This window comes from Peromyscus californicus, unplaced genomic scaffold, assembly GCF_007827085.1.
Source record: "Peromyscus californicus insignis strain IS unplaced genomic scaffold, ASM782708v3 Scaffold_14__1_contigs__length_90479793_seg_2, whole genome shotgun sequence".
NCBI lineage: Eukaryota > Metazoa > Chordata > Mammalia > Rodentia > Cricetidae > Peromyscus > Peromyscus californicus.
In genome coordinates, this window is record NW_026294436.1 from 46,726,622 (window position 1) to 46,741,723 (window position 15,102).

Sequence of the window (15,102 nt, forward strand, 5' to 3'; positions counted from 1 at the left end):
GTAAAGGATAACTATGCTGCAGTCCATAGACCCAAAGAAGCTAAGTAACAAAGAGGGCCCAAGGGGTGACTATGAATCTCCCTGGGAAGGAGAAATAGAAAAAACATTGTGGGTGGAGGAATGGGGAGATGGGAACAGGAGGGATTAGGTGGGGAGAAGATGGAGGGAGAGAGTAATGGGAAAGACAACTGGAATTGGGGGCATCTCTGGGATGAGCTAGAAACCTAGTGCAATGGAAACTCCCAGGAATCTATGAAGATAACCCTAGCTAAGACTCCTAGCAATGGGGGATACAGAGCTTGAACTGGCCATCTCCTATAACCAGGCAAGACTTCCAGTGGAGGTATTGGGACACAAACCCAGCCACATACCTTTCGATATACAATTTGTCCTGCCTACAAGATGTGCTGGGGTAAAAGTGGTGCAGAACTTGTGGGAGTGGCCAACCAATGACTGGACCAGCTTGAGACCCATGCCATGAGGGAATAGCCCACTCTTGACACTGCTTGGAACTCTAGGACCCAGAGGCTGGATAGCCCAGAGACCTAGGATAGAACCAAACATGACTGGCAAAAAAAAAAAAAAAAAAAGTCAGGGAATGATTCCTAATAATATTCTGCTATACTCATATATTGGTGCCTAGCCCAATTGTCATCAGAGAGGCTTCATTCAGGAACTGATGGAAATAGATGCAGAGACCCACAGACAAGCATCAGGTGGAGCTCAGGGAATTCTGTGAAAGAGGGGAAGGAAAGACTGTAGGAGCCAGTAGGATCAAGTACACCAGAAGAAAACTCACAGAATCAACTAACATGGGCTCACAGGGGCTCATAGAGACTGAACCAACACCCAGGGAGCCTGCATATGTCTGACCTAGGTCCTCTGCATATATGTAACAGTTGTGTAGCTTGTTCTTGTGGTTATCCTAGAAGTGGGAGCAGGGGCTGTCTCCGATTCTTTTGCCTGCTTTTGGGACCCTTTTCATTAGGCTGGGTTGCCTTGTCTAGTCTTAATATAAGGAGAGGTGCCTAGTCTTGCTGCGATTTGATGTCCTATCCATGGGAGTCCTGTCTGTAGTGGGTAGCCGTTCCAGCTTTGACCTGGAAATACCACTCGCTTTGAGGCTTCGGTAACTGTCACACCCACAAGGCAGAGCCGAGAGAGGACCCCTGAAGACCCGAGATCCGGATGGAGGAGCTTCCTGGACCCTGGATGCTGGAGGTAGACTGAGCGGAGTTCTCCAGAGAACACCGTCGGACTGCGCTACACCTTTCCCAGACCCTGTTACCTATCCCTTCACTTGTAAGTTACCCCACAAAATAAACCTCCCTTGTAACTACGTGGAGTTGCCTTAATAATTTCACCAATACCTGCCCTTTTCAAATAGAGATGGAGGAGTGCAGAGGGGAGGTGGGAGGAGGATCTTGAGGAGAGGTGGGAGGGAAAACTGTAGTTGGGATGTAAAAAGAAATAATTTGAAAAAGAAAAGATGAGTTAGTTAATAATAATTATGCTTTATTTCCTGGATCATGTGATTATTTTATTTGCAAGATTTGTTGAACTATTTTTTGGGGGGCTTCTTTTTTGTGCACAAAACTTCATTCACACCTAATTTTATATTCATAATTTTTCTTAAAACATTCTTTAATGTATAATGATTAGATTTCTGAGTCTTTTACTTTAAGGTGGTCTAAAAGCTTGAGGATATCAAATGCATTTTTAACTCATAATGCTTTGAGTTTATGACGTGCCTATCAGGACATGCTTCCATTGTAAGCTGAGAAGCAGCTGTGTAGTCAATGTACAGCCTAGTGAAACTGAAGAATTGAATGTACGGGCTAAACCTGTACCTCAGAAGCATGCCTTGATTTTCTTTTCATCTACTGTGTCCTTAAAGTAACATCTGTCTGACTTTAAATAGCATAACGTAGTCATGGCAATAAATAATGCTTTTTGTATGAGGAACCATTCAATAGGGGGTCTTTTGTGTCTTGTTTCTTTAAACAAATATGTGTTGAGAGTCACTAAATTGTTGGGTATAAAGTAAGAATCATTTAGTTTCATTTCTGTATGATACACCACTCTGTGAGCATTCATTAACTCCTCCATTCATTTGCATTACTATTTGATGTTATTTCTAGTCTTTGCTTGCTAAAGATAATGCTGCCATTAAAATTTCTCTTTCTCTTTTTTGTGGCTCAGGGATTGAACTCAATGCCTTGTATAAGCTAGATAAGCTACTATACTCCTGAGCTACACCCATAATCCTGTACATATGCTTAAAAAGTGTGTGTGTATATATATATCCCTCAGCATATACATATATGTATATATCACATTCTTCAATATATACTAGACAGATATATATGTATTCACACACATATATGTGATGTCTTATTTTATGCCACATGCAGATTTAGATAATCACAGTTTTCCAAAGTGACAGTGGTTTAGTTACTCTTCTCGTTGGTGTTACAAAACACCCAATAAAAGCACCTTAAGCAGGAGGGCTTCATTTGGCTTCTGGTTTAGGAGGGTGTAGTCTGTCAGGGATGGAAGGTATGGTGGTGGGAACATGAGGCAGATGGTCACATTGTCTGCAGTCAGGAAGCAGAGGGAGATGAATGCTGGTGCTCCACTGGATTCCTCCCTGTCCTCCCCTCCTCTTTTATTCAATCTGGGATCCCATGGTTGGTGTCGCTTACATTCATTCAGGAGGTTTTTCCTTCCTCGGTTAAACTTCTCCAGAAATATCCTCACAGACATACTTAGAAGCGTGTCCGCTGGGTGATTCTCAAACCGGTCAAGTTAACAATGAAGTAGCCATGGTAGCAGTTGTACTAATTTATCTCTTGGCACGAGTGTGTGAGAGTTCAGGTTGTTCCACTTCCTTGAACACTTAATTTTTATCTTTGCATTTCAGCTGTTGCTGTGGTACTACACTGTAGTTTAGCAGACATTTGGAAGATGGATTATGTTTTGTCCAGTAAATGGGATGGGAGAGCAAGTCCAGGAGAGGACCAGAAAGTGTGCTCAGGAAAGGACTGGTAGGAGCCTTAAATATAAAACTTCAGGAACTGTAGGTTAGGCAAAGTCACACATAATGCACCTCCAAAGTATTATTTTTGTAGAAACTTATTATAGCGTTTATAGCACAAATGAGCTTTATTTGCTCCGTTATTGCCATGAGTTGATGGGTCAAGCACAGTTGTAGATTTGCAGCCCCGAATGGAATAAGCCAATAGCATCATAAATAAAAGATCCAGTAACTAGTGGTTTGTATATTAGTACAGGTGAAAGAACTTGATTCCAATGACAAAATGGGCAATGCTCCGAAAGGGACTCATCTGTAAGATGTCCTTGTCAGGCGAAATACGGAGTACATGTCCTACACGGGTCCCCCCAGGAAGCTTCTAACATAGACCCTTATGCTCAGTTGTGCAGCTGTGTCTTCTGATGGCCTATAACATGAATAATTCTGTTATCTTAGGAATAGAACCCCTGTGTTTATAAAGGAAAGGGCTGTAACCAGTATTCCCAGTTAAAGACTATATCTTCAAACACGCTTTGTGGCCAAATTGGACAAATGAAATGTAATCATATGTGCTACTGCTGTATACAGTGTTTACTGGGGCGAAGACATGGCCTTACGTTTCCGTTCTCCTTCCTCCTGGTTTCAGTGAGGATGTGGTGCCTGGAGACTGAGCAGCTATCTTGAACTACCACATAGGAGACACATGCTGAGGACGACAAATGAAACTCATGCTGACTTGATGGAGTTGCCGTAGCAGTCGGTGAGAAAACAACTTCTGTCTTGTTATACTGTCTTCTTTTCCCTTCGCCTATAGGTAGTCCAGTATGATATTGAAGAGTAAGCATATGCTAGGAAAAGTAAAGTTTCCTTAGAAACTAGTATGTAGAATGAAAGGACATGAACTTTTAAGAATAAAGGCCACCCAGTAATTATTCATAATTCATTATAGGAACAAAGCTTATGTGAGATCTGATACTGTTCCTCTCATTTATATCTATCTATCTATCTATCTATCTATCTATCTATCTATCTATCTATCATCTATTATTTCTATCTATCTATCATCTATCTATCTATCTATCTATCTATCTATCTATCATCTATTATTTCTATCTATCTATCATCTATCTATCTATCTATCTATCATCTATTATTTCTATCTATCTATCATCTATCTATCTATCTATCTATCTATCAATCACCTATCATCTATTATATATCACATATCATCTATCTATCATCTATTATCTACCTACCTATCTATCTACCTATCAATCATCTATCTAGCTATCATCTATCAATCATCTATCATCTTTATTCATCATCTATCACTTATCATCTATCATCTATCATTTATCTATTATCTATCTATCTTTCTATCATCTGTCTGTCTGCCTGTCTGTCTGCCTGCCTGTCTGTCTGTCTGTGCACATGTGTGTGTGTAGGCCAGAAGACAATTCACAGGAGTTGGTTCTCTTGTTTCACCATGTGGGTGCTCGGGATGGAACCAGGCTTAGCAGGAAGTGCCCTTACCCTCTGAGCTACTTGCTGGCCCCCGTTCTCTTCTTGAGTTGAACCCTTGCTTAAAACAATGCCAGAAGAACATTCCAGGACTTTCTTATTGCTGCTGTAACAACTTCTATGCATTATTACAACAAATTTGGAGGCTTCCCACAGCATGAATGTATTATCCCTCAGTTCTGAAGGACAGAAGTCCAAAATCAGTTTCATGGGACTAAAATCAGGGTGACAGCAAGCCTACATGGTGTCTTATGGGTCTAAGCAGGACCTATTATTTTGTCTTTTTTTTTTTTTTTTTTTTTTTTTTTTTTAGCGTTAGGGAGTGCACCCGCATTCTTTAGTTCCCAATCCTACATCATTTTAACTTTCACTTCCATCATCTCAGACCCTTTCTGGTGCCAGCCATCCTAGTTTTCTGTCACAAGGATCCCTGCAATGACACTGGATTTGACAGAAGAATCTGGGAACTTTCCCTGTATCAAAAGTCTTTAATTTAATTGTAGTGGAATGTGGGAGTCCCTGCAGACGCTATGACCAGCAGAGAAATGATCTATGAGAAACAAGAAGGAAATCTGGTTTGGCACGACTTACCGATGCTGGTTCAGACTTCTAGAATCTGATCCTGAGGAGTTTATTGTAAGCATATTTAAGCACAGTCCAGTTTGGAAATAAGTTTCCTTGTGTAATACCATCCCCTGTGCACAAGGAGGCATAATCACATCAAAACTCAACTCAAAGTACAAGTCACTTCTTCCAAGAAGATGGACTCTAGAAATAGGTTGGCTACCTCTATTATCTTAAGGGCCAGGGCATCTGGTGTGGTTTTAGTCATGCAGATAGTGTAGAGGCCATCTAAGCTATTAGTCACTTCAGGTCCTGGTTGTGGGAGCTTGGGGGAGTCCCTGGCTATACAGATAATGCAAAGGTCACCTAGATTATTAGCCACCTTTGGTCCCGCTTGTGGGAGCTTGGTGTGGCCTGGCCCTTTCCGAAAATGTAGCTCACCAGGCTATTAGCCACCTCTATTCCTAGCCTTCTGGGTGGAAAAACAGGTTATATATATTTTTCCTTGAAAATACAACCCTCAGTTCTCTCAAGCTATCTGTGAGTATGAGGACCTTTGTGCTCCCAACATTAGAAAGTTCATTTGCCATGTAATACAACAGAATTAGAGGTGCCAGGGGACAAATACCTTTTGGGAGTCCTTTTGCAACCTACCACATACATGTTATAGCTTCACCTTCTGTCTAGGGTGAGTTATTTATGTGGGTCAGGTGTGAGGCAGAATGTAGTGAAGAATCCTGGCTGGAGTTGGCACACTGGAGAGTCACGGGGCTGTTTCTATGTAGTTGTGAGGTCTTGGAAAAAGCATTTAAATCCTCCTGGGTCTGATGATTCTCATATAATATATAACCCTGGTGCTCTCCTGAAAATATGAAGAGAATATTCTGCTGCTGCAGAAGCCCTGCTCTGTCACCACAACCATGACCTCAGGAGCTATAAGCCACACAGCACTTTTGAGATTTATAACTGTTTCTTTATTTAAAAGTTTGCGCTCCTACCACCAAGCCTGTGTTGATTTCCAGAAAGAGCTTGCCTCTTCTTACAAGCAGACAACATAGCAACTACACCTATTATTTACCCCTGGGTCCATACATTAGAAAAACCCTCTTAAAAGTAAGTTTCAAACAGACATGACCAGAAATGTGAAACATATTGCTGAGGGTATGTGCAAAATGTTAAATTCATATAACTGGGGCCATGGGAAAAAAAGTTGTGTGACAGGATGTGAACTTCATTGCATTTGAAGGAGTGTCACGTACAAAGCACACAGCTGGACTTGAGTTCCTCACAAGGATCAAAGTTAGGTGCTAGACCAAAAAAAAAAAAAATCAAACAACCATACTGTTTATGACATGTGATTTCTGGAAGGCATTATGAAGAATGAAAGAGCAATTTTCTATTAAATCAGTTTCACCTAATCAGCTTCTGCCTGGATGTGCCGAACCTGACTCTTTTAACTCTATTTTTGGCTTGTAAGATTTTCCATAGAAGATTTAATCTTCTCTTCTTATCTTAATAGCTTTTCTCGTCAAGGTGGAACTTGGGGTTGCTTTACATCATAACCACAGGCCAGAAAAGATGCTTTTTCCAAGATCTGAGCTCCTCTCTGGAAATTCTTGGCAGAGACACTAACAACAGTGCCCTGCATGGGCTGCCTTGCTCTGAAAGGCTAGGCATCCATCTCTTGCACTGAGTATTTGCTATCATGCAAGCCTGTCTTTTGTTTTCTGTAGAAAATGCACAGAGCTAAAATTATTTTATTTACTTTAAACTTGGAGATAAAAAAGTTGATAAGTTATGGTGCTTGTTTTCTTTGACCAGTTTAGTGATAAATTTCAATTTTTAATGGAAATGTCTTTAGGCAAGCAGGTCATCACCGGCTCTGGTCTCACCCTTGACATCATCACAGAGCTGAGTTCACTGCCAAGCCCATTGGGCATTTAGACATGGGAACTATGACTTTGCAGCATGTCTTATGCAGATTCTAACTCTGAGACAGTGGAGTCTTGTCTATATCCCAGCTCACACAACACAGGTACTCAGCAAGCAAGTTTGCTATGTCACAGAGTGAGGGAGGGGTTTTGCTTATGGCAGGCCAAAGAAAGGAACACCTCACCCCATCATATGGTCACTTTCTCAGCAGTAGGAAGAGTGTTCAGTGCAATGTGCATGGAGTTGAAAGGGAAATGGGTCAGAGCAAGGATCTTTTTGGGACGGGGAGGGGCAGAGTGGTGACTCAGTGGTTGAGCACTTGCTGCCCTTTCAGAGGCTCTGAAGTTGGTTCCCAGCACCCATGTTGAATGGCTCATAACCAGCTGTAACTCTAGATCCAAGGGATCTGACATCTTCTGGTCTTTGTCGGCTCTCTCTCTCTCTCTCTCTCTCTCTCTCTCTCTCTCTCTCTCACACACACACACACACACACACACACACACTAAAGTAGATAACTTGACAAATCACAGTTTAAGAAGCTTTTCTGTTGATCTATTCCACCTTTTCTCCCTAGCATATATTTATTATGCAAAATAATGGCCTTTACTGTGGCAGTTGCACATAGGCAGATCATGTGATCATATTCCCTTCCCTTCCCTCCATGTTACTCCCCTCCTCTGAGCCCCATTCTCTTCCCTGACAGTCTCCTAGTACTTACATGTCTTTCCCTAGACGTTTTGATTGCAGTTCTTAATTCATTTATAACATATTCCTTTAATTCTGAAGCCTGGAAACTATGCTTCTGACAAACATTCTAAAAGGCAGAAAAGAATTGAATGTTGGCTAGGTTTACTATTCTTTTAAAACTATTAAAAATTTATTTGACCATTTCATTCATGTATACCATGTATTTTGATCATACTCATCCCCCTTTGCCCTTTCGTGAGACTCTCCCATTCCTGTTGAATCATTTCTTCCTAATAATCTCTCATTCCACTTTCATGTCTTTTTTTTGGGGGGGGGCATATGTGAGTGACCCACTGAGTTTAATTAAAATTTTCTGAATGATATAAAATATAGTGTTAGAAAGGGACAAAGGAGAAATCAGAACAGGAGGGTTAAAGGGATTGAAGGAGTGGAGATCACGGTAGAGGAGTGAATGCAGGGAGGGATAATTGAAAAGCCATTTGAAAACCCACTACTGTAGAAGCTTCCTAAAATATATACACATATAGAAGGAATTTAGATGGAATTACCATACAATGGTGGATATAATGCCCTAACTAGACATCATATGATACTAAATAAAACCCTAGTACCAGGACCGGATTACACCTCTTTGAGTCATTGGCAAAAGGGGTCCCATAGACGCCCTAACATTACAGGCTGCTGCCTATGTTATTGGTTAGCCTCTATAACTTGATGGTAAGACCCCATTGCTGAAGGCACTATGTAATTACCGAATAGAACATAGGGAAGTCTAGTGGATTCTCAGCTGGAAGCATCACCATTGGCCACCAGTGTTCATAGTGCTAGAAGGTGCTATACATGCTATTGGAGAGAAAAGTAATCATCAGTCTCAGCCAGTTACAAGCCCTGCACACTATAATAACGACCTGCCTGTAAGATATGCTCACTTATACAATAGTGGCACAAACATTATGGGGGTAATGACTACATTTTGATTGGATCTAAGTCCCACTCCATGGGATGGAACACACATCTGACACTGTTACAATGAGGCCAAGAACCTGATACTAGATAGTCATGGGCTCTAAGGAAAAACCTAGTACTATCATATTGTTAATGAACATAGCAATAAAATGTCTCCTAATGACGCATTGCTATAACCATAGATCAGTGAATCACTCAGCCCTCCCAGAGAAGTTTCATTGTGCAATATGTGGTAATTCACACAGAGACCCACAACTGGACAACACATACAGAATAAGACTTTAGAGTGCTCAGCTTTGAATGGGATGTCTTTATCACATTCCTCTTCTGGTTTAGAGATCCACATGAAAGATGGTGTGGTGACTTTGAGGAAATAGTGTTTTCCAGATATGTGGGGTGGATGCACATATGAACTCACAGAGACCAGGACAGCATGCACAAAACCTGCACAACTTCCAGCACAATTAAATTCCAGCACAGAGGAGGGTGAAGTGAGCACAGAGTCCCACCCCCAGTCAAGAAGATATTCACAAATCATAGCTGCCAGGAGAGGGAAAATAACTTTTCTTCAACGGAGTGACATTGAGTATATCAACCACACCCCAGTACCAGCCCCATGCTCACAGGAAGTTGGCTAACACAAATTTGATCCATGACTACTAGTATTTTTCCCCCTTTCCTTTTCTTTTCCTTTTAAGGGAGAGAAAGAGCATGAGGTTGGGTGGGTAGGGAGGTGGGGAGATCTAGAAAGAGTTGGGGGATGGGAAAGAATATGATAAACATTTACTGTATGAAATTCTCAAAGAATAAATAAACGAACAAATAAACAAATAAAAGATCATTTGCATGAGCATGGGTGAAAGATTATTTACTGGAGTGTGGACAACTTAGTGGCTCCCCCTTCCCCAGCAACCATTAGCTGCCAATAGATTGTCAGAGAAGGGTCATGACTCACGAGCCCTTCCTCATCCATGATGGAGTGTTGATGGGTCCCATCTTGTGCAGCGTGTGCAGGTAACTATGCTATTGTGAGCCCAGGAGAGCAGCAAGCAGTGCCGTACTCAGAAGTCTTTCACAACTGCACCCTTCCCTGCTCTCTAGCTTTTACATCCTTTCTGCCCTGTCTCCCTGAACATTCCATGAGCCTTCAAGGGAGTTAGGTGGATGTCTCATTTAGGGTTCAGCCCTCAAAAGTCATTGTTCTCAGGATTTGGAGCAGTTGTGAGTATCTGCATTAACCACTGCTTACAGCAAAAAGATTTTCTAACCAAAGAGGAGAAAAGCACCAATCTATGAGTATAAACATAAATATTTGGGAGGAAGATGGACTCCATGTCCAAGAAATTATAGCAAAAATCCTCTAAATCTAGAGAAGAAATATCCAAACATAAAGGGCATTTGAAACCCCAATTGTCATGACCAGATAAGAACATATCTATGTTCTTATTATATATAATATAACTATTATAGTCTGTAACATATTATAGTCATGATGTCAAAAATACAAAGCAAAGAAGTGGTATGAAAACCTGTAGGGAAAAGCACCAAATCACCTACAAAATCAAACACGACAGAACATATCTCTCACCACCAACTCTAAAAGCCAGAAAGAAATGAACTTATATATTTCAAGCCCAGAAGGTACATAACTGCCAATCAAGATGGCTATATCCAGAAATCTATCTCTTAAAATTGAGGAGAAATAAGGAAATTTCTCTTTTTACTATTAAATACAATAATTTTATTTATTCTTTGAGAATTTCAAAAATGTGTACAAGATATTTGATTATATCAGCTCCTCCCCATTTCTCCCCTTCTATCCCCTCAATCCTTCCAATACATCCAACTTCATATTTCCTTCTCTTCTTCCTCCTCCTTCTCTTCCTCTTCCTTCTATTTTATATCTTAGTGAGTCCAATTAGTGCTGACTTAATGCCCATGGTTTGGGGGGTATCCACCAGAACATTGGCAGCCTACCTACCAGTGGGCATACCCCCAGGAAAAATGGCATTCTCTCCCCTACAACTCATTACTTGCCAATAGCCTCTAAGCTTGAGATGAGGGTCTCATGATCTCCTCTCCTATTGATGCTAGAATTTTGAATTGGCTTGATCTTATTCTGATCTTGTGCAGGGGGATCACCGCTACTGTGTGTCTGAGTGCAACAGTCATGTCATGTCCAATAGAAAGCATTTCACAGTAACTCCCTATCCTACAGTTCTTACATTATTTCTGCTTCCTTTTCGGTGATGTTCCCTGAGCCTAGACAGGTGTGGAGGGTACTGATTCAAGTGTCCCACTTAGGGCAGAACACTCACAGTCAACTATTCTTAGCATTATTTACTAGTTGTGAGTCTCTAATTGACTGCTTCCCACTAACAAAAAAAATGCTTTTCTGACAAGGGTAGAGAGTGCCACAGATCTAGGGGTATAAACCTAAATATTTAGCAAGCAGTTTAAGACAAACACAAGTTAAGCCAGTTCATGCCAGCACTGCAGAAGATGCTCAAAGGCATGGTGTGCTCAGAGAAGGAAGCAACACAGTTTTAACCCAAAGAGCACAGGAAGCAGTGAAATTTGATGAGAGGAATAGATTAACAAACAAGAGCTGGAAAGGAATCTATCATGTCAAACACAGTAAATGAGCAAAACACCAACACTGATAGGGAGAGAAAAGAACAAATATGATCTAAGTAACCATAAAAACCACCAACAAGATGACAGAAATCAGTAAGCCTTTCTCAATAATAACCTCAAATGTAAATGGCTCCAACTCATCTATAAAGACGTATGGACTAGATGACTGGCTTCAAAAGCAAGATCCGATTGTCTACTTGTTCTAGAAAACTCACCTCCCTAGAAAAGACACCCACGGAGTGTAAGTCAAAGGATGGAAGTTAGCCTATCAAGAAAATAGAAGCCCAAACCATGCTGACATAGTTGTTCTGTTATTCTGATGAAGTAGAATTCAAACCAAAGTTAGTCAGGAGAGATAAAGGGGCACATTACATATCGATGTAGAGCACATTTATTAAGAAGATATAACAACTGTAATTATATGTGCACCGAATGTTAGAACTCTCATTCTCTTAACATAAAAACAAATGGGCACAGCAGGTCAGACAGGTCATGATACAACAGTAGTGGGTGACTTCAATTCCCTGCTGTCATAGGTGGGTCAACTAAATAGAGGAAAAAAAATCAACAAAAATCATGAGAGCTGAACTGCATTGTAGGTTAAAAGGACTTAATGTATGTATTAGTATTGCAGCTTACAGATACAGAATGCATATTCTCATGTTCTCTATGGAGACATTTCTAAAATAGATCACATTCTAGGTAACAAAGAAATCAAAACAGATACAAAAGAGTGAAAATAATTTATTTTGTCAGATCATGGTGTAATGAAATTGAAAATCAACAGCAAGATAAACTACAGAAATGACACAAATTCTTGGAGGCTTAAATTCTTCTTTTGAATTACTAGTGTTCATTAAAGATATTGGGGGTAAATTTAAGTTGCTGGAATCAAATGAAAATGTAATACAGCTTACCAAGGCCTTTCAGCCACAGATAACTCAGTTTTAAGAAGAAAATTTGAGCTTTGACATTGAAAAAACAGATATCAAATAACTTAATGATTGCCTTAGTTAGGGTTTCTATTGCTTTGATGGAACACCATGACCAAAAAGCAAGTTGTGGAGGAAACATTGCTGTTTATCACCAAAAGAAGTCAGCATAGAAACTCAAACAGGGCAGGATCCTGGAGGCAGGAGCTGATGCAGAGGCCATGGAGGGGAGCTGCTTAATGGCTTCCACAGCCTGCTTTCTTAGAGAACTCAGGACCACCACCAGCCCAGGAATGGAACCACTGACAATGGACTGAGCCCTCCACCATTGATCACTAATTGAGAAAATGCCTTACAAATGGATCTCATGGAGGCATTTCCTCAACCAAGGTTCCTTCCTCTCTGATGATTTTAGCTTGTGTCAAGTTGATACACAAGACCAGCTAGTACAATGATGCAACTCAAATTTTAGGAAAACAAAATCAAGCCAAACCTAGAAGAAGTAGACAGCAAGAAAAGAATAACAAAAATTAGGGCAGAGATTAGTGAAATGTAGACTAAGAGAACAATATGTAAATTCAGTAAAAAGTTATTTTTGAAAATGTAAACAAGAATAACAAACACAAATTCAAGCCAAAGAAAGAGGGAGAAAGAAAAGCCTTAACTTAATAAAATTAGAGAGAGAAAAAGGGGTGTTAGAGCAGATTCCCATAATATTCAGAGGAGCACTGGGGATACTTCAATAACTTGTGTTCTAAAACGCTGGAAAACATAGAAGAAATTAATAAATTCTTAGGCGCATATGCGTTTCCAAATTTATACCCAGAAGATCTAAAAACTTAAGAAGATCCATAACAATTAATAAGTTTGAAGTAATAGTCAGCAGTTTCCTCATAAAGAGAAGCCCAGGCATGGATGGATTTACTGTCAAATTCTACCAAACTTTTAAGGAAGAGTTAACAACAGTTCTTTTCAAACTCTCCCACAAAAAAGCATGTGGAAGCCACACTACTAACTCATTCTATGAATCTAGTACCACTCTAATAGCAAATAAGGACACAATGCAATAAAAACTAGATGGATTTCTTTGAGGATCATGGATTAAAAAGTTCTCAATAAAATACTTGTAAATCAAATTCAAGAACATTGTAAGAAGATCACACAGCATGACCAAGTTGGGTTTGTTCCAGACATGAGATTGGTTCGACCTATGAAAAATCAGTAAATGTAGCAACCCACAGATTTAATGACAGAAATCATACAATCTTCTTAATCGATGGATAAAAAGTCTTTACTAAAGCTTATTATGTCTTCATTTTGTTTCATAATACTGCTGTTATGTCCAATCATTAGTTTATATGTGTACATGTTCCTGTGGGTAAGTGTGGGCACATGCTTGCTAATGGTGCATGTGGAGGTCAGAGGACAACCTCAGGTATTGCTCCTTCTCTTCCACCTTGTTTGAGGCAGAGTCTCTTGTTTTTCACCACTGTGGCTGCCAGGCTAGCTGGCTCATGAGTTGCTGTGGGTTGATTTTCCTGTCTTTACCTCTTGTCTCATTGTAAGGGTGCTAGAATTATGTGTGTTACTGGGTCTGATCTTCATGTGAATTCTTGGGATTTGAATCTCAGTCTGTGGATGTCTTTGCCAGTGAGTATTGTTTCTTCGGGACAACAGAGTGTTTCATATTTTTATTGGTGAGTTGAATATATTTGTGTTTAAGATAATCTTAAGATAGGCTTAAAAATTCCTGTGATTTTGATGGTTGTGTTTGTGGTTGGTTACTTTTTTTTTTTTAAACTTTCTGCCCTATTAATATCACAGGCTTGCTGATTTACTATGTTGGATATGATAGATATTTTGTCAGGTCTTTTTGTTGTTGTTGTTGTTGTTCATCTAGTCTTCTCATCAAATTTATTTTTTCCTGTGCTGTTAAGACTGGCTTTCTTCTTTCTCTGTGTATAGTGTTCCTTGAAGTATTTCCTGCAGTGTTAAGCTTGGAGGTCATGAAATGCCTTAGTTTGTGCTTGAAATGTCCTTATTTCTCCATCAATTTTCAGCTTACCTCATGGAGTGTTACTGGGTATATCAACCACACTCCAGGGCCGTCCTCACATTCAGGAGTGGCTGGCTGACACGAAATAGACTCTGTGTGTGCTTTTTTTCCAGAGAGAAAGAGAGAGAGAGAGAGAGAGAGAGAGAGAGAGAGAGAGAGAGAGAGAGAGAACATTAAGTAAGGTGAGCAGGGAATGGGGTTGGGGAGAAATTATGGGAAAGAATATGATCAAAATATATTGTGTAAAAAATTTAAAAATAAGAAAATTGAAGCTTAAAAAGAGATTTGCTGGATATAGTAATCTTGTTTGCAGTTGTTTACTTTTTAGGTTTGAAATGCATCATTCTTTGCTTTTCTTGTCTTCTAAGTCTAATGAGTTGTTTGCTTTTGTAAGTGAATTGGTGTTTTCTCCTTTAACGCTTTTAATGTTGCTTCTGTCCTTCTCGTTTTGATATCTTAACTATAATATGCCATGGAGACGTTTTTCTCCACTGATGTGCATTTCAGAGTTCTAAATACCCCTTGTGTTTTGATATCCATTTCTTTCTCTTAATTTGGAAAAAATTCTTCTGTTTTATTGAGTATTTCTTTATGCATTTAGTTTTTATGCATCTCCTATTACAATAAGAATTCTTACAGTTGATTTCTTGATGGCATTACAGACATCTTAAACATTTTCATTATGCTTGTATATATGTATGTAAAAGAAATACTATATTCAAACATCAATTAAAGAAGTGTGTGTGTGTGTG

The 15,102-nt window shown here is 39.8% G+C and overlaps 1 long non-coding RNA gene across 2 annotated transcripts in view; it reads left to right on the forward strand.

Moving 5' to 3' along the window:
- Positions 1-552: 552 nt before the first annotated feature.
- The window catches only part of LOC128109874 (uncharacterized), a 61,111-nt gene continuing 46,561 nt past the window's right edge, over positions 553-15,102 (forward strand). Inside the window, exons 1-2 of one of the 2 annotated variants that reach the window (XR_008217943.1) lie at positions 553-1,302; positions 3,681-3,794. This is a non-coding gene — a long non-coding RNA (uncharacterized LOC128109874). Of the gene's footprint in view, positions 1,303-2,929; positions 3,048-3,680; positions 3,795-15,102 lie in introns of those variants that run through there. The other variant, XR_008217944.1, reaches the window with a different exon arrangement.